This window comes from Balaenoptera physalus (genome assembly GCF_965194825.1).
Source record: "Balaenoptera physalus genome assembly, chromosome: 12".
Lineage (NCBI taxonomy): Eukaryota > Metazoa > Chordata > Mammalia > Artiodactyla > Balaenopteridae > Balaenoptera > Balaenoptera physalus.
Genome location: NC_138897.1, coordinates 26903616 through 26923027, shown reverse-complemented (window position 1 = coordinate 26923027; position 19412 = coordinate 26903616). Strand labels below are relative to the sequence as shown.

General features: G+C 46.0%; 1 long non-coding RNA gene across 1 annotated transcript in view; it reads left to right on the top strand.

The window, feature by feature from the left end:
* Nucleotides 1-18462, top strand: part of LOC309639442 — a 40121-nt gene extending 21659 nt beyond the window's left edge. Inside the window, exons 2-3 of the long non-coding RNA XR_014251645.1 lie at nucleotides 9393-9538; nucleotides 11747-18462. This is a non-coding gene — a long non-coding RNA (uncharacterized lncRNA). The remainder of the gene's footprint in view (nucleotides 1-9392; nucleotides 9539-11746) is intronic.
* Nucleotides 18463-19412: the final 950 nt, after the last annotated feature.

Below are 19412 nucleotides of genomic sequence, written 5' to 3'. Positions count from 1 at the left end.
GGAGGCAGAGGGCCCACCTCTGAATCACAATTTTGCTACTTGCTTGCTGGTAGTTTTGGGCAAGTTACTCAAGCATTTCGTGCCTCAGTTTTCTCATCTGTAAAATGGGGTAACAGTAACATCTACCACACAGGGATGTTGTGAGGATTGAATGAGTTGAAGTGGTACAGCCCTTGAACATTGCCTAGCACATGGAATGTGCTAGATGTACATCAGCCATTATGATTTTATTGTTACCATAGCTTAGTGTTCATGTCTGCAGTGGGGCCCAGGCAGGCCTAAGCTGGGAGTGCAAGGAGAGCTTAGGCGTTTCAGTGTGTGCCTGCAGTGACGGGAGGGGCCTGCCCTAGGTTACCTGCATGGGGCACCAAGGAAGCTGCTGGGGATGAAGCCCTTCCGAGGGACAGTGTGTCTGTGGGTCCAGTCCTGCAGAAGAAGTGATTCTGCTCAATGCCTAGTTTCCAGGCTGTGCCCCATCAGGCCCCTAGGCCCCCAGCCTGATTCCTAGAGGGGCTAAGGGCTGCAGGGAAGTAAAGAATGAGCAAAACCAAGAGCTGGCAACCAACATTTCTGTAAGACACAGCACCAGGCATCACCTGCAACTTTGGGGCTGGAGAAAGTGCGTGTGAGGCCAGAGGGCAGGGAAGCATCTCAGGAAATGCACTGAGGCCTGGGTCCCGGACAAATGGAAGACAAGCCTTGAGTGGTAGCTGGAGACGCCCCTGGGACCCTTTGGCAAAAATTCGAGGTGGCAGCAGTTCCCAGAGAGGGGGCAGGATCAACACCAGGAAAATGGTGAGCTTGTTATTATAAAAAGAAGAAACTTAAAATGCTCTTTTTGATGGGGCCTGCCTTTCAAGGAGAGTGGACCCTGTTTCCGGAAAGGCCTTTGGTCCCCTACAAGTTTTCTCAGACTCTTGGTGCTGAATGATCAGATTTTTTCCCCTTTACTTTTCAGTATACCTTAGAAGGATATTTTGTAAGATGTAGTAAAAATGAATTACTAGTAAAATGAAATAAAAAATAGATGTACAACACGCAAGTCCCAATTTTTTTTTTATTACTAAAGTCAACAGACATAAAATTACTCTGTCAAATTGCTGTACACTTCTAAATGTTTACTCAAAATTCTGGACTTACCTCTTTGCCGACTGGGATCAAATCTTGGGGCCTGGCTTGGGTCCAGGGGCCACACTAAGCCTCACCTGTGCGCTGACCTCATGGAGATGCTTGGTGCTTGGGGCGGCAGGTGAAGTGATGTCTGCCTCTGGATTGAGCAAGTGGGGAAACTGTGGATTAGCTTCCTAGGGCTGCCATAATAAAATACCACACCACAGGTGGCTTGAAACAACAGAAGTTTATTCTCTCACAGGTCTGGAGGCCAGAAGTCCAAAGGCAAGGTGTCCACAGGACAATGCTCCCTCTGAAGCCTCTAGGGAAGGATCCTTCCACGTCCGCTCCAGCTTCTGGAGGCTCCTAGCAATCCTTGGTGTTCCTTGGCTTGTAGCTGCATCCCTCCAATCTCTGCCTCAGTCTTCACACGGCCTTCTTTCCTGTGTGTCTCCAAATCTCTCTCTCCTGTAAGGACACCAGTCGCTGGGTTTAGAGCCCACCCTAATCCAGTATGACCTTATCTTAAATTGATTACATCTGCAAAGATACTATTTCCAAATAAGGGTACATTCTGAGGTCCTGGTGGACATGAATTTGAGAGATGGAGACACTATTCACTATTCAACCCAGCACAGCTGGCATGGATGGACTCAGACGCTGGAGGCAGAGGGGACCTGGAGGACATGGCAGAACTTAGGGACCAGCTTTGGACTTCAGACTTGGGAACGTTTGGGCCAATTATTCCTGGTCAAGGAAGTGCTGGGTGATACCAGATACTTAGTCTAATTGTGACCATATTTGTACTCCTGGGCCATGTGGCCTGAGAAAGTGCTGTTTAGAGGAGCAGGAAGGGGATTTCTAGGGTATCTGGGGCTTTCTCTCCATAACTTTTGAGGATGCAGAGGACATGAGCTGGTGGAGTCTGAAGCAAAACCAACCACTCTCCTCACCTGAGTGTCTGGGAGAGCCTTGGACAGAGCTCTGAGGGAAAGACAAGGTTTATGGAACTTTCATGTGTGTGAGAGGCAGTGAAGCCAAGTGGTTAGAGCACAAGCCCTGGTCTCAAACTTGAAGTCTGGCTCTACCATCAGAAACTTTGTAACTTTGGACAAGTTACTTCCCTTTCAGTGCCTCATTTTCCTCATCGGCAGAATGGGGCTAAGAGTAGCTCCCACTTCTATGACTGTTGTGAGTAATCAGTGTGATAATATATGTAAAGGGCTTGGCACAGTGCCTGGCTCATGGTAACCACTCAATAAATGTTCTCTGTTATCAATAGAGTGGTTTTTAGATGGACCACGGAAGGTGAATGCTATCTTGAACTGCCTATTAGGAAAAAGAGACCTCGTATTTATAAACAGCTTTTATGAACCAAGCATTGTTTTGGGTGATTTATATGCTTGTATAATATCAATAGATGTTTCTAAGTGGTTAACTTGTGATTGATTTACTTACTAAAATAACATCTCAAGCTTTCATTGAGACCTACTGTGTGCAAGAGGCAATGGGGGATACAGACACATTTAAGGGAAGGCCACTGCACTTTGGACAAAGAAGTCAAATTTGGCTCTTAATGGGGTGTCAGCCTTTAAGGAAGGATTTTATGCAACTTTGTCTTAACACAGAAGATTTAATTAACTGACCTTTTAAGACCCTCTGGCCCTTGGTTCTGCAGGACAATGGGATAGAAGAAGAAGGTGACTTATTTTCATGGGCATGAAATTTCATCATCAGTGCTTGTCTTTGTCTATTTCACGAAGACAGTATTATTATCTTAATTTGAACTCTTAAGCAGTTTCTGTTCTGCCAAAGAAAAGCCTTTTCAGTTCAGTTTAGAAAATATCCTGTTTTATTTCATTCCCATGATGATTCATAACAAAATTAAAAAAATGTGAGTTTATTTATCTATTGGTTGTTTTTGCCAGGAGAATGCCAGCTCCATGAGGTCAGGGAATCTGTGTCTTTCATGCCTGGAACATTGCCTGGCACATAGTAGCCTCTCAAAAAGTACTTTCCCAATGGATGAGTGATTCTGAATAGCTGGCTCATAACCATCAGGCTGATGGTGGCATCCTGCCTGAGAAAGGGGTGACTGGAATGGGACTAGGTGTGGGTGGGGCAAGTGGGAGGGTTATTGAGCTCAGGCCTGCGGTTCTGGTTTCAGTCCCACCTCTCACACTGACTGCCACCTGGACCGTAGATGATAGTCCATGGTGTTCTCCTCCCAAGAATGGAATGACCTGTCCCCTTATTCCTCACAGAGGCTTTCACGTAAGTAAGTCATAAAAATGACTAGAAAGCAACTACCAATGCTCAACCATGTGGGGCATATATGATAATGAAGAAAGGGCCAATTCCAATATTTCAAGCATGTCCTAAAAAGAGTTTAACTGAATGCATCTTGGGCAAAGGTGGGAATGTTGTCCCCCCCACCCCCCGCCCCCTGTTGACCCTGACTGTCCCTGACTCACCCTGTACCGGTTTGGTGACCGGCATCCAAGCTCAGCTGCAACGTTCTTCTTGGGCCTGAGAAGTGATGCTTTGTGTTTCTATGGCATTTTCACTTTCAAGGCGTTTTCCAGTCTGTGTTATCCAAGGAGCACCGTCAGGATGGGAGGATGGATGGGGGAATCTGCATCTTTCACTTGGGAATCCGGAGGTTGGAGGTGCCCTGCGGACACAGCCAGGCAGTGGGCCTGGGAGCTGAGTCGGTTCTTGGAGCTTCACCCAGCGCCCACCTCTGACACTGGCCCGATCCAAGGCAAGGCTAGTCCTCACTGGTAAGCTGGAGGCTATCACTGCCCACTTTGCCAGGTTCCTCCGGAATTCAGCGAGAAAAATGTGTGTCTCTCCCAGCAGGCACTCGACAAATATTCAATGCTTCTCCCCTGGAAGGATTTGGATAGCATTCTGGGTTAGCAGAAAGTGGGAAAGGGTCAGAAAGGGGTCTACTAGGCCTCAAGGGGTCAGACAAGGGGGGGTCTGGAGGACAAAGACCCGGAAGCTGCTGTATGTTCAAGGCCGCCCTCACCCTCGGGGCCTGAGGCTGTCTTCTCCTTTCAGTCCCACCAGTAGGTGGGAGGTGAGTCAGGGCTCACAAGTGCGCATGTGCAGCCGGCAGCTCTGCTTGAAGCTGGCCATGTTCCCTTACGCCTACTCCCCACCCCATCTGCTTACAGAGCACATTCCAGTGTCCTGCCCGAGCGCATCGCTGCATAGTCCTTACTTGGCCAAGCTTCACTCAGGTCATTTATACTTTCTTGGTCCACTCTGCTCTTCCCACTGAGACCACCCACCTCCTATTCTCTGCCCGTTAGATCCTACACAGCTTCTGAAACCCAGTTCCGCTTTCTGCTACACGATGTTTCCTTTGGGGGCCTCTCCCTCGCGGGTTCTTGGGGTTGGCAGTATGGCACAACAGAGCGCCTGGGATTGAATCCTCCCTCAGCCACTTCCTAGCTGTGTGGTGTTAGGGAAGTTCCTTAACCCCTCTTTGCTTCAGTTTTCCCATGTCTAAATGTGTGTATTAGTACCTCATTAGGCTGTAATGAAGACTGGAAAAGTTAATTTACCTGAGGTGCTCAGAGCACTGCTTGATGCTGTTCTCATGAGGAGACACCGAGTCTGTGCCCGACCTGGTCTCAGCACCAGGCTAGATCTGCCTGGCTCACCTACACCTCAGGCCTTGGCCCTCTGTGTATTCCCTGCCCACAGTGGCCCTAGGGAAGTTTCACACTATTCCTGTGGGTATAAAGGCCCAGCTGCTTCCTCCACCACAGGCCACAGAGCCCCTACATGTGGTGCCAAGTGACCAGGAGAGACCTCGGCATCTGTGCTCTGCCCAGCTGGACTGTGGTGGCTCTGGCTGGGTAACAGGACCCAGATGACGCCTCCTGGGTGGACCTTGGTCCCCAAGAGAAGAGAAACAAGAAGAGCCAGTGATCAAGTGCTTGCCCTTCTCCTCACTTTCCAGGGACGTCCTAAGAAGCAGTTGTTTCACGGAAACAGCTCTGGAAACATCTTGTAAGACCAAGCAAATGGCATGTTTGTTGCCAGATGGTGGCCAGCTCCGTGAGGCACCCGCTCATCTTCACTCCCCCTGCCCCGGTTTCACTCCCTGTCCCCGCTCCACTGTGTGTTTTTTCAACACTACCAAGCAGTTAACTCAATTCTGTCACTATCTACCTGAAGATACCATCAGATCCCACAGGCTGAGGGCTCATCCCCACAAGACCACCCTTCTCTTTAGATGCCAGTCACAAGTCCAGATTGTCTTCTGTGCTTCTGACCACTGGCTATAAATCAGAGGTTTCCACGACTCCCTTCTTGGGTTTGATTAATTTGCTAGAGTGGCTCACAGAACTCAGAGAAACATTTACTTACATTTACCAGTGTATTGTAAAGCGTATTAGAAAGGATACAGATCAACGGCCACATGAAGAGGTAGACAGGATGAGGTCTGAAAGGGTCCCCAGCACAGGAACGTCTGTCTCCATAGAACTGAGATGTACCGCACTCCTGGCATGTGTTCACCGACCTGGAAGCTCATCAAATCTTGTTGTTCAAGGGTTTTCATAGAGCTTTCACCTCTAGCATCCCACACCTCCCTGCTACCACACACAGTTCCTGGAGGTTGGTGGTGGGGCTGTAAATGCCAGGCCTCTAGCCCTTGGGCTTTCTGGTGACTAGCCCCATCCTGATGCTATATAATGGTCCCATCCTGATTTAAAGCCCTTGTTTCGAAAAACAAAGAGATTCCTCTCACTTAGGAAATTACGAGGGTCTTAGGAGCTCTGCCCCAGGAACCATAGACAAAGACTAAATATATTTCTTATCCCACACCCTCCCTCTCGCTTCCCTGGGATTGCACGCTCCAGTAAAACCACAGAAAGTAAGCTTTTGCCTCAAGTTCGGTGTTTGAGGTTACCCTGGCTAAAGCAAGGGTCCTTACATCATAATGCTTAGTAACCTTTTACAGGGAATGTACCTTTATGCCTAACTAGAGGATAATTTCTTGGACGAGTGTATGGGGCTGTATTTTCTCTTATCTCCCATGTTACTTGCCAAAATAGCTGATGGCTTCATTGGCTCCACCTCTGACTTCAAATCAGTTGGTCAGAGCCCAGTGGGAATATAGCAAGGACTGCTTACTCTGGACTTGGAATGACCCAGCACTGATCCCACGCTGAAATCTTAGGTGCCAACAGCCCGTTCTCAGAGCTCAGTCCAGCCCTCTGTCTTATTCCCTTGAAATCTTCCACCTATTTGCCTCCATACTCTGAAAACATGTTCAGGTCATTCTCATTTAAGAACCAATTAAATTAAACCAACCATATACCCCTGTCAACCACACATCCCAGTCTAGGCGTTGTCCTGTCTTACTCTTGCCCTTCACAGCCAATCATTTCCAAGTGTTTGCTACACTCTTCTTGTCCTTCGTCACCTCCTGCGTCCCTCTCAACTTATTGCAACCTGGCTTATGCCTCATCTGATCCATCCATCACTCTTTCTGCTGCTCTCCATTGACTTCCATAGTGTTGAATTCGGTGGATACTTTGGTCCTTACTTGCTTGAATTTTCTTGACATCTCATACTGTTCATCATTTCTTCCTGAAACTCTTCCTCACTTGATTTGTGTGTTCCCGTGGTCTCTCTGTTTTCCAACAACCTCTCGGGCTGTTCCTTCTCACCCTTCTCAGCAGCCTTCCTTCCTTCACGGACCACTTAGCGGTTGGTATTCCCCAAGACTTGTTCTTGGTGCTCTGCTCTCCAGTTTCTGTGTAACCCTTTTGGGGGGTTTCTCCTTCACACTGTGACCTCAGTTATCACAAATATGTTGATAACCCCTGAATCTCTGAGTCCGGACTGAGTACCAACATGTTGCCCACCTGCCTACAGGATATATATACTCCTAACAAGCCTATCAAGCCCAACTTGTCTGAATAGAACTCTTACTTCTCTCTGAAACCTGTGTGACCATTGCCTACCTCAGGGATGAACACCACCACCCAGCCAGGAACCCATGCCAAGACCTTATTTACTAGTCTCTATCTTCCTGCCCAGCTCCCCTTGCCAAGCGTTTAGAAAGGTCTGCAGCCTCTGTGTCTCTGCCACCACTGCCTTAGTTCAGCCTCTTGTAGATTCCTACCTGGATCACGGAAATAGTCCTCAAATTGATTTCCTTGTCCCCTGACTACCCTTCCCTGTGGGTGCATGTTTCCACTGACATCAGAGTAATCATTACAAAATTACACTTGATTTTGCCATGCCGCTTCTTAAAAGCCTCTGGTTGCTGACTCCACAGAGCTTCCAGTTTGAGGTTCAAATTTCTGAGCTTCATGCATACAAGTTCTTTCATGATCGGGCCCTTGCCTAATACATTAACCTTCTTCTCTTTACCTTCCTACCCCCTTTCTCCAGGCAAATTTGAATTTTTAAATTTCCTTGAACATGTTATGCTATTTCAGACCAAATCTTTGCACTTACTGTCCCTTCTGCCTGATAACTCATCCATCCATCCATCCATCCATCCATCCACTGCCTTAGCTAGCTAATGCCTATCATCCCTCCAAACTTGGTTCATGCACAGCCTCTTCTGAGAAGTATTCCTCTGGCTTCTCAGCCTGGTTTCCAGTGCTCTCTGTTTATGTTTTTTCAAATAGAAGTACTTATTACACTGACTTGTAAGAATTGAATGAGCTGCACTCTCAAGTGCCTTGAGATCAGGGACTGTGTCTTTTTTTTTTTTTTTTTTAACATCTTTATTGGAGTATAATTGCTTTACGATGGTGTGTTAGTTTCTGCTTTATAACAAAGTGAATCAGCTATACATATACATATATCCCCATATCTCCTCCCTCTTACGTCTCCCTTCCCCCCTCCCTATCCCACCCCTTTAGGTGGTCACAAAGCACCCAGCTGATCTCCCTGTGCTATGTGGCTGCTTCCCACTAGCTATCTATTTTATATTTGGTAGTGTATATATGTCCATGCCACTCTGTCACTTCGAGGGACTGTGTCTTATATGTGTCTCCTCAATGCTTAGCACAATTCCTAGCACATAGTAGATGCCCAACAACGTTGAATGAATGAACTAAGCCCCCACCCCGTCCACTCCATCTCAAAAATAAGCCCCATTGATCACAGTAAGAGTGGGATGGAGAGGATGTGTTGACGGCTCTTTGTGCAGAACTCGTGGCTCTGCAGCTTCTGTATATGGCAGCTAAAAATGGCAGCTTCATCTTAGTTTTTAATTTTGACTGAGGTCTCCTTAGGTGGGTGTTTCCACCATCTCTCCCTACCCCTGGTCCATTCGTCCCTTCATGGGCCTGGTCCAGGCTAGACTAGGAGGCCTCCTCCTCCCCCTTTGCTACCTTCCCTAGTGCCTCCCTCACCCCTCTATGCTGGGAGCCAGCCTTCCCAGAGCCCAGCAAGCCTATTTTAGTTTTTAATCTTTCCTCGTAAATTAATCTCTCCTGCTACCTAATCACGCCTGGTGCCCTTCCCTGAACTCTCTCCACTTTGCCTACCTCTGTCGGGTAATGAGATGCCCACAGCTGGCTGCAATCTCCCAGGCTCCATCTCACCACCAGAGACCATTTCCTCCTGGCTTTGTGTTGTGGGCCCTGCACATTCACACATGCCCAAATCATCTTGCCTTTTTAATTTTTTTCTCTGCCACTTCCCATTGCAAGCTCATCTAATTTGTGCTCTGCTCTGGGGCTGCTTCTCTCTCAGCAGATCCCCACTTTTGAGGTCCCCCCCACTTATTGAATCCATCTCTGTCTTTATGATTATTTTTTCCTTCCTGTGTTAATGCTTAAGCCTTTCGAAGTCGAATCTCATTTAGGGGCACCTTACCCAAACATTTTGCTTCTCCAGGTCACAGATAATTTTTTTCCACTCCTTCCCAGTTAGGGGCATCTGTCAGTTTCATAAGATACCTTCCTATAAGTGCTGAGAAAAAGGTGGGCCTTTCCTGATCACACTCACTTTTATTAGAAAATGTCATCCTACTTGTTTGCTTCAACTATCAGAGAAACTAAAGCTAAGTTTGTGTTTGGTGGGAGCAGCTGTCTTTTCCCTGGGTCTCTGTGAAATTATCTTTTCCCCCTATGATGTGGCACTCTTATTAATTAGTATTGTAAAGGAACTAATATATATGAGTTTTCTGCTAAGTTTACTTAAATTGTTTTTGGAAAGAAGTCGGATCTAAATAACATATTTAGTGCCTGGTGGGTTCATATACTTTCTTTTCTTTTCTGTCTTTCTATCCCTAGCTCTTATTCCTCAAACCCCTGAGCCATCATAGAAGTTGGTGTAGATGAGTTTCGGAGGCTCAATGAACAGAGACCTTCACAGTCACCCTCAACTGCAGTCATTCAGATGTGGGCCTGATGAGGGTTCGGCAAGGCGATCCACACAGGTAGGCAGAGGGAGTGAGGTGGAAGGATGCTGGGGGAAGGTCTTGACTTTGGAAGACAGCAGGTAAGCACGCTTGATTCTGTCCCTCCTCGTTGTGTAACCTCAGACAAGTTAACCTTTCTGAGTGTCATTCTCGCCCTAAAAGGAGGATAACAAAACCTCCAGGATTGTGAGAAATAAATGAGACAAAGTATGTCTTAGTACCTGGTATTGGGGTGGGGAGGGGCGGGCACTCAATTCAAGTTTCTAGCCTTGATTTCAGGGAGGGATCCTCTGCCCATACATCTGTCCACCCCCTCCCCCCACCTAGTATTAAGGGGCCTGAAATCCCACCAGTAGAGTATGATTAACTGACTCATTTTAAAAAGACAAACATCCCCACGGTGTTTATAACTTAGTCTGGCTGAGACTTTCCAGGGGAACAAGCTGGCACTAGGGGAGTGAGGCAATAGTCTGATGTCGGGGAGCAGGAGGGTGAATTCTGGAGCAGCATGTTTGGGGGGCATTGCTGAGGAGCGGAGTGAAGATGAGGGAGACGGCACCTGATTAGAGGGTTGTGGTGCCCTCCAACCTCGCAGTGTTTAGAGCAGTGTTTCTGGAATGTCAGTGTGTATCTGACTTCCCTGGGACGCTTGTCGCCTGCAGATGCTCCAGCAGCCTGGCTGGGGTGGGGCCTGAGATTCTGTATTTCTGGCCAGCTCCAGCCTTGCCCCTGCTGCTCCTCCCAGGGCCACACTCTGGGTCGTGAGGATTTGTCAGACTTTGACTCAGGCCTCAGTTGACGTACAGGCTCCGGGGCAGCGCATGGGGGCCCCTGCCCTGCAGCCTCCTCCCAGCACCTGGTCCCCACCCAGCTCCCTTTCCCACCCACCCTGAGGGCAGTGAGATTCCTTGCTTCCCAGCCTCAGGCCAGGACCCCCTGCCAGGCCCATTTGAATTGTTATTATTAATTTTTTCCCCAGAACCTCACCCAAGTCACCATTCCTAAGCACTTTCCTAAAATTGAGAGCTATTATATTCACTGCTTTCCTTTTATCTCTTCATCTGGCATTCCTATAGATTACAAAAAGAGCAGTTAAATTTGTCTGGCATGATTTGTACTACATCAACCCCTGCTATTTACTGCTTGTGAATCTATCCTTCTCCAACACTTACAAAGAGTTCCTCTTAGTGCTGTGCCCTTGGCTTACTTCAGAGGTGACTTTCATTTTAAGTTTCCCAAAAGGATGATGCGTAAGCCTCAATTTATTCAACTAGATACACCATTATTTTTAAACATACACATACATGCTCATAAAATGGCCAGGATCCAGGAATCCCAGACCTCACTCTTCCATTGACCGGACATGTGATGCCAAGGTGGAAATCTCAGTCCTCGGAGCCTCATTTCCCTATCTGTGAAGTGGGTAGAATAAGACATGCCAATATGTCTCACTGTGAAGGGGCTTCCTGGAGAACTCAGTGCATAGTAGGTACTCAAAGAATGCTTATGGGGAAAATAAGTATCTCTATGCTGTGAAAATTAATAAAGGGAAACCTCACTAACATGGAGTCAGGAGGCCAGAAGGGGGAGTTCTTATGCACATACCACTTGACATCAATACAGATCCCAACAGGAAGAGACTACCTTGCATCTCCAGTAGGAAGTGACTATTTCACTATCCCCAGCAGGAGAAAGAAAGATTTCTCCCCAGCAACAGATCAGCCAATGAGAGACTGGCACAACTCAGTCAAAGAAAAGCCACTATACTTTGAACTCCCAGTTTCCTTCAATGGACTTTTTGTTTATAACAGCCCCTCCCAACTTCCCCTTCTCCTCTGTAAAAGAGTTTCCTCTCCTTTGCTTTACCAGACTTGCACATGGTTCACCGTAGTTGCATGTCCTGAATTGCAATCTTTGCTGCTCCTGAATAAACCTGTTTTGCTCGTAAAATAACTGGCTCTTTTGTTCTTTTAGGTGAACAATGCTATGACACTATCATTGCCTACCTGATAGCTATTCACCTCTTCTTCCTTACTAACAATGCCCAATTTTGTTCAGGGTGATGATCAGCTAAAACCATACTGCCTCCCATACTCCCTTCCAGCTAGAGGTGGCCATGTGACATCTTCAGGCCAGTTAGATTTAAGCTTTGGTGGGGGTGGGGTGAGGTACTTTCTGGGAATCTTATGTCTTCCTGATTATAGAGGCGACTCTGTCTTTCTTCAGATCTGAAACAGAGACACAATACACTGAAGAACAGCCATATTGCAACATGAGGCAACAAGCATGAGGATGAAAATTAAAAAAAAAAAAGATGGTAGAGTGAGAGAAGGGAAAAGAATGGCTCCCCGATGGTGGCATCACTCGGCTTCCACGTAGCCCTGACTGCCTTTGCCTGGAATGCTCGTCTCAGAAGAGTGTGATGATTAGGCAAATAAAGCCTCAGTCACCATCTGCCTAGTCCCTCACCACTCAAGATGCTGCTTGTGTACCAGGGAGCTTGTTAGAAATGAGGACTTTCAGGTTCACCCGATAAGAACCTGCATTTTAACTGCAATCCCCCGGTGAGTTACACTCACATTACAGTTTGAGAAGCACTCTCTAGTCAAGGTTTCTGTTGCTTACAGCTAACATATTTCTAACCTAAACCCGTATTCTATATTTTCATGAGAAAGAGATAGAAGCTGAGCTCTTGTTGTGTGTGTGGTATCGATTTATTTTTTATTTTTTCACTTGTTTTTAAACATTTTTCCTTTTTTTCAGTGTTGACCTTTTATTAAAATATTCTTTCCAAAATGATGATTCGATATACATATAGAGTGAAATGACTTCTACAATCAAGCTAATTAATATATAATCTCATATAGCTTGATTTTCTTGTGTGTGGACATATTTTTAAAAAGATGTATCCAGATGTATCTCTGTTAAAACCCTTCTCTCGACCTTGGAGAAATTTTTAAAAATCTGCCTCTTTTGTGGAAACTATCTGTCTACTATGTGAAAAAAGCACAACAGACCTTAAATAAATATTTGTTGTTGTTGCACAAATGCTTATTTGACTACATGTTGCATCTCCTTTATTAGGTTAAAAGCTTGAGGCAGACAAGGATTGTGTCTTAGCTCTCTTAATTCCATCCAGAGCTTAGTGAAGTATCCATATAGCAGTGAGTGCCTGATAAATATTATACGAATTACTTTACTATATATTCCACTTACTGAGGCAACCAAGGGGAGTTTCTTGAAATTCCTCCATCATACCCTCAAAATCCCGTCACAGTTTCTGAGCGTTCAGGAAGAGTGCATCTATTCTAAATAGTTAATATATTTACTTTTATTAGCTATGCTATAGAATCACTTTCTCTCTTCTCTTTGGCTTCTAGGAAGTTCACAGCTAAATGTAGTTCAGTGGCCAAAGTTAACTTTGGTTTGGCTTTTCTTATTTCCCCTAATATCTATGGTTCCTGATTTGATATTTTCTGTTTTAACGTTCTTATTTTAACTATGACTTTTATTTTCAGCTCCTCAAATACCTTTTTTTTGGAAACAACAAGGTACAAATTAAAGATAAGACCAAAACAACAAGGTACAAATTAAAGATAAAACCAAAACATGGGGAGTCTGTCTTGTCTAAGGGAGTGGAAGAGTTTTGCTTAATGGTAAGACCTAGGCTTGAGTTTCTTCCTTTGTGAAAGAGAATTCGTGGAATTTACCACCCACAGCGGCTGTGGAGATAATCACCACACCATGGCTGGATGAGAAAGGAGAAAACAGAGGAACAGAGAGCAAAAGCCTTACATATGTCTGAGAATTGAAAAATTTCCACCACCCACTCCACTCCCTTTTCCCAGTCTGTCACCGCCCATCATTCATCACTAGTTTTGCTCACTGTGCTTGTCACATGGCTGTGGCTTCCTTAGGCTGAATCAAAGATTGAGAAGCACTGTCCCCAATTCTGCATCACTTAGAAAGACCTCTTTTCTCTCTAGCAATTCTGCCTATGCTGCAAAACCCTGCTCATCTTTCTCCTCCTGACCACTGCGGCTCACAGGGAGACCTGCCTCCCTTGGACCCACGGGCAGTCAATTTTGCTGTGTCTTTTTGTTCTTCTTTCTTCCTCTAAGGAGTATCTTCTTCCCAGGGCTGGGAAGGGGGCATTCCTTTGTTTCTGTAACAGTTCTTAGTTGGGTCTGGTATACAGTGGGCACTCAATCCATACCCGATTAGATACTACTTAGCATGTAAACGTAGTCTCAGACATGGTCATAATACGTATCGTGCTTTTAAGCTCTATATTCTTACCTACAAGAGCACTCATGTGTCAGTCTGTAGCCCAAGGCATTCATAAATACAAAGCCACACAGTCAGTGCTAGGAGAAACCATAGGGCCATTGGAATCTGATCCTCTTGCCTTCTAAAAGAAGCCCAGAGAGGAGAAGGCCCTGTGGAGGGTTCCACAGCTGGTTGGTGACACAGCAGAGACTAGAGCTCAAGTCATTTGACCTTGAGTCCAGCATGAACATGGCCTTCAGTTGTATCTGCTCGCTGAGGCCAACACTTCCTTCCTTCTTCAGAGTCCAAGTGTGAGTGCGCCAGGCTGAGGTTTGGATTAAAGCAAATCAATGCAGATTTCTTCAACACAAGGCTGACGATCACCCAGAAAAATGGGTTTTACAAAGTCAGATTCTATTTTAACTGCATTAAGATGTCTGGCCAATTAAAGGACATTAGAGGTAACAGGTCTTGTAAAGCGGAGAATCATTTTATAAAGTGAATATCCACCTCTTTTGCCCATTGAGATTCCATCAGGGTTTGTTTCATAAATGGAGGATTTGCCTGTTATACATCTTGGTTATACTCAAAAGTGAATGGTTATGAATTCACTTATAAATTCTGCAATAGGTATGAATTATTTATACAGGCATAATCTTAGATGTATGAAAGTGTAACTCTCTATGTTTCTTTATAACTGAACTCAACCTTAGTTCTCTACCTCTCATTTCTTCCAAAGGTGGAAAACAAACTTACCAATTCAAGACAATCAGTCACTTCTCATTTAAACATGGTCAGTTTGGGATTTAACCTCTGTTTTGCTCTCTTCTTCCTGTGGTAATCTACATTTCCGGGGGCCATGAGGAGGGATACCTTGTGGACTCTGTTGTGGGTTTTGGGGTATCGGCCTCTGCCCCTGATGCACCTGTAGCACATGACATTGGTCCCCACTGTGGCTTCTAGGTCAATGCTGTTGTTTTCTCCTTGTCCCAACTGCGAAGCTTCTTTGCCTCTTTTCCAGCTGCTCTCTGGCCACGTCTACATCTCTTTGGGGGAAGCTTGGGAATGCTGGTGGCTTTCCCCACAGTACACTGGGATGAACAGGCTCCTAAGACTGATCTGATCACCTAGGCACTCACTCTCAGCCACTGCTGGTCTTCTGCTCAGGCACCATGCCGTATGAGGACACCTGGTCTCCTGAGCTGCATTCTGGAAGGCAGACAACATTCTCTCTAGCTCTCAGATTTTCCTGTGTCCATCTGAGATGTGTAGTCAGGGTTTCGATCATGATGCAGTCCCTTTTTACCCTGTATCTCCAAGGGTCAGTGCTGCTGGGCTCCACATCAGGGACCCATTTAAACCCCAGTCCCATGTCCTTTGATTCTTCTCTGTCTCACTGGCTGATCTTCCCCACCTCTGAACCTAGACTGGGGGGCAGTTGGGGAAGAGAATACCGTACTCACTTTGTATTCTTCTCTATCTTGTTTTTAAAACCTATGGTTTGAGACTTCCAAGCCCCTTTTTAACTACCACAAATGCTCTCTCACAAAACCCTTTGCTTTCACACCTCCATTTCTGCTAAGGACTTTCAAAAGCATGCCCTGAAATTCTAAGCTGGGCAATGGCACCATGTTGCTGACTGTCCGCATCCTCCCTGGAAGGCAGAATATCTGGAAAGCTGCCCAAGAGGCAAAGAAAGGTGAGATGAAAAAAACACTGGGAGAAGAAACGTCAGTTATTACTTCAAATTATTACTCACCATATTCAACAATTATGGTAGGGAGTGTAATTTAGAGCAAAACTTCCCAAGTAGCCAGCCACAAATGGTTTATACATAGGTGGAGAGATAGCGATACTTTCAGCCCTGGAGGCTACTGGGATCCTCAGAGCCCCTGGAACTATCAGCATTGGCTGCAAGCAGCCTGGTGGAGACTCCTCTCAGCACAGCCGAAGGGAACAGGTTCCCAAGGGCCCTGCCGCGGTCCTCACTGTGGCGGACACAACACCCATGCGCCGTACATGCACTGGCCTCCAGGGCTGCTGAGTGCGGCCAAGAGTTGCTCTGCTTCCTACATGTCTCCTGCAAACAGTTATTCACTGTGTGCAGGGGCATGGAAACTACTGGAGGATTTGCGTTCCAGGCACCCAAGGAGCATGGGGCATAGCGCAAGTTGTGCGGGGCACGCTGGGTGGTGTTCTTGGAGGGGACAGTGACAAGTGAGCCCCGAACCTCTACTTTACATTCACGGGATTCTCTCTTCCATTTGCAGGTGATGAGCCCTTTCAGGAAAGCCCAAGCCAACTGCTGGGTGACTGCATCTGCATCCCTCCAATCAGGTTTTATCATTCTATTGAAACATTTGATATGCAAAAGTTCAGTTCACTTAGAAATCCAAACGTAGTATCACAAGAAATTCCGACAATATAATTGTCAATGAAAGGAAAGGAAAAGCTGTTACATTCTAAAAATATAATTTCAACTGTTGTAAATGTCTTATCTGTAGAAAAATGATTTAAAATTTTTATTACCTAATTGTGTGAACAAAGTTTCTGGTGAGTTACCGTTATTGAGAATTTGAAGAGACCATCATTAAGAAGTATTGATCAGGAACTGTGTGTAGCCATTTCAAACGTAAAACTTGATATGAAAACATTGTGTTCGCAGAAGCTAGCTTTCTCATTACAAATATGAAAATATAGTATTTGAAATTTTTATGCATATTCAATCTTTAATATCTTCCCCAATACTTATTTTTCTTACTGTAATTATATAATATAAACGAAAGGTAATAAAAAATTTTCCACCAAGTTCCATAGAAAGACTCCCAAATCCCCTCCAGTTCATTCTGTTATGCAGCACAAATATTACTATTTTTGTGTATGTGTAAAAAAGTTTGGGAGGCTCCATTCTGCTGCAAAAAAATGTGAATTCTGATTGCAAACCAACTAGAGTTCCAATCCCACCTCTGCCACATGCTGGCGGTGTGACTTTATCCAAGCTACTTAATGGTCCTGAAACTCAATTTTCTCATAGGCAAAATGGGGAAACAGCTGCTACTTCTGGGATGGATGAGACCCAAAGGATTTCACTGGTACTTCAAACTCATCTCTGCACCTGTGTGACCTTCATCAGGATCCCTTGATTTCTGAACCCCATTTTCCCAGAACCAGGGATTCAAATGCTGCCCTCGAGGGCCAGTGTGATGGCATGTGGTCCCACTGCCAGTTCGCGAGTCCCATCAGCAGCCCGACCTCAGGAAGAGCAGAGCTGGGTCACAGAGTCCTCATAAAAGGGCTGCCCCAGGAAGAGCGGGGACTGTCTCCCAGCAGCCGGCTGCCAGTCACTGGTTTAGTATTCAGAATTTGGAATTTATGGCGCCGCCTTCCTCTGTCACATCATCCATCAGAGAAAGACACTCAAGAGATGGAAGGGGAAAAAGTTAAAAACCTGTTTATTGCTAAACTTGCTCTAGGCATGTTTTAGCTTATTGTTCAGCTCTGTTCATTTCCATGCAATCTGAATGGCTTTCTTAGTTGCCGTGGCCAACATGTATATAAACGGTTGGATGCATGGACTCACGGAGATATCTTTATCTCTGGCAAAATGAAAAACCACCAGAAATTACATTGTTTGTGAAGTTTTAAAGACTTAGCGGCAGGCGGGGATGGCCAGCACACTCCTGGCCCAGCTCTAGCTTCCTGGGCACCCTTGTGTGGGCCCAGGCCTCCCTTCATTGGCGGACGGTGCTGCACTGCAGTGTTTATTGGGGATGCTGCATTCGTTCCTGTCAATGTCAAGGGGAGTTTGTGGGCAGGATGAGTATAGAATGCATAATGGCAACTGGCCGCGAAGGCAGGCAACTGGATGTGTAGGGATGGAGAGAGGTAAGAAGGCCATCTTTGCAGAACAATGACATCCAGCTTTTTAAGAACACTGAAATGTGTCTGGTGGCAGAAGACTATGATGTAAACTGTACTCCACAGGGATCTGGGAATCCTGGGTGAGATCTCCCGTTCCCACCATGATAGCTTAGTAGGGCCCTAGGTCAGGTTGCTTGGGTTTATTCCCTGCTCCACACTTCTAGCTGTTTGACCTTGAGCTAGTTACTTAAGCATTCTATACTGCAGTTTCCTATTTTCCTCATCTGTGACATGGGGATAATATTCCTGTAGTCGTGAGGATTAATGAAATGCCTGGCACCATGCTCGGCACATGGAGGGTACCTGATACATATATGTATAACTTATTCTTATAAATATATATATATAACTTATTCTTATAAATAAATATATATATACTACTTATTATTATATATTTGCTGTGTTCACCTCCCAGGGCTGTTGTACTAATTGCTCAAGGTGTCGAGTGTGAGTTTTCAGAAGAGTATGAACTGTCAACACGCGGTGGGAATGGTTGACACTGGAAGCCCGCCCCCCCCATGCTGGGTAGTCAGGCACTGGGCTCGGCTCTCAGGGGAACTGTAGTTGGGCTTCACCCGGAGAAAAGGTCTTCCCTGCACCCCAGAAGTGCTGCCCCGTGGCTTAGCTTGGAGGTGTTTGCTGGGCCTGCTTGGTGAAAAGTTCTGACCTGGGGCTCAAGTATATTACATCTTGCTTTCATTTTGCTTTTTAATTGGTATCCATTCTAGTAAAAGGTTTTGTTTTGTTTTTGACATCTCAGCTCCTTCTACTTACCTTGTATATAGAGAAAGCCTGAGAAAAATGTAGTGTTTTACAAACATTCACTTCTAGAGGGGGCGTGGGAGAGGACAGACGTTGCCAGTCTGGACCAAGGAGTCAGGCATGGTCCCTGCCCTTGTGGAGGGACAGGGTGACACAGGCAGGGCCCTGAGCTGGAGTGGGACTAGGCCATCTGCTGGAAGAGGTGGGTTTGAGCTGAGCTTTAATGATTGTTTGGAATTTGGGCAGAAGGAGAGGAGATGATGGGGGTGTGGGCTCTGTGTGTGTGTGTGTGTGCACGTGCGTGCGCGAGTATGCTGGAAGTACCTAAGAATCTGACCAGTCCCCGGAAATCCCTTTTGGAAGTAGGCATGGCTCTTGTGCACACACATAGATCCAGACACACATAGCCTGGGACTACTTCAGATTCTGAGATCTAAGAGCTCAATGTGATACTCACAATCCATGGTTCACAAAAGACCTTTTCAAAAAAGAGGATGCTGGCAGAAGAAGCAACGTTGTCTATGGCATGCAGGAAGATTGGCAAGGATGGCGAAGGGCCAGAAACCACACCCCATGAGGAACAGGGCAAGGACTGGGAAGAAGACTGTGTCTGGGTCTCCTGTTAGGAGGCTGGTAATGAGTCACATGGCTGCAGAGGCCTGGCTTCCATGGTCCATCAAAGGCAGATGTGGCTTCTCAGGCTACTGACATTCTCCATCTGAGGCTGTGGGCTGCAGAAAAGGCAGAGGGAAATTCTGGGGGTAAAGCCTGTGGCTGAACTTTGTCATTTTTGGCTACAAGAAAGAATATAGCTTCTCAGAAAAAGGTGGGTTTTGGACTCAGACAGGTTCAAACCCCTGCTCCACTGCTTTCATGGCCTTTGATAAGTTACATAATTTCTCTGATCCGTCGTTTTCTCATCTCTAAAATGGACATAAGA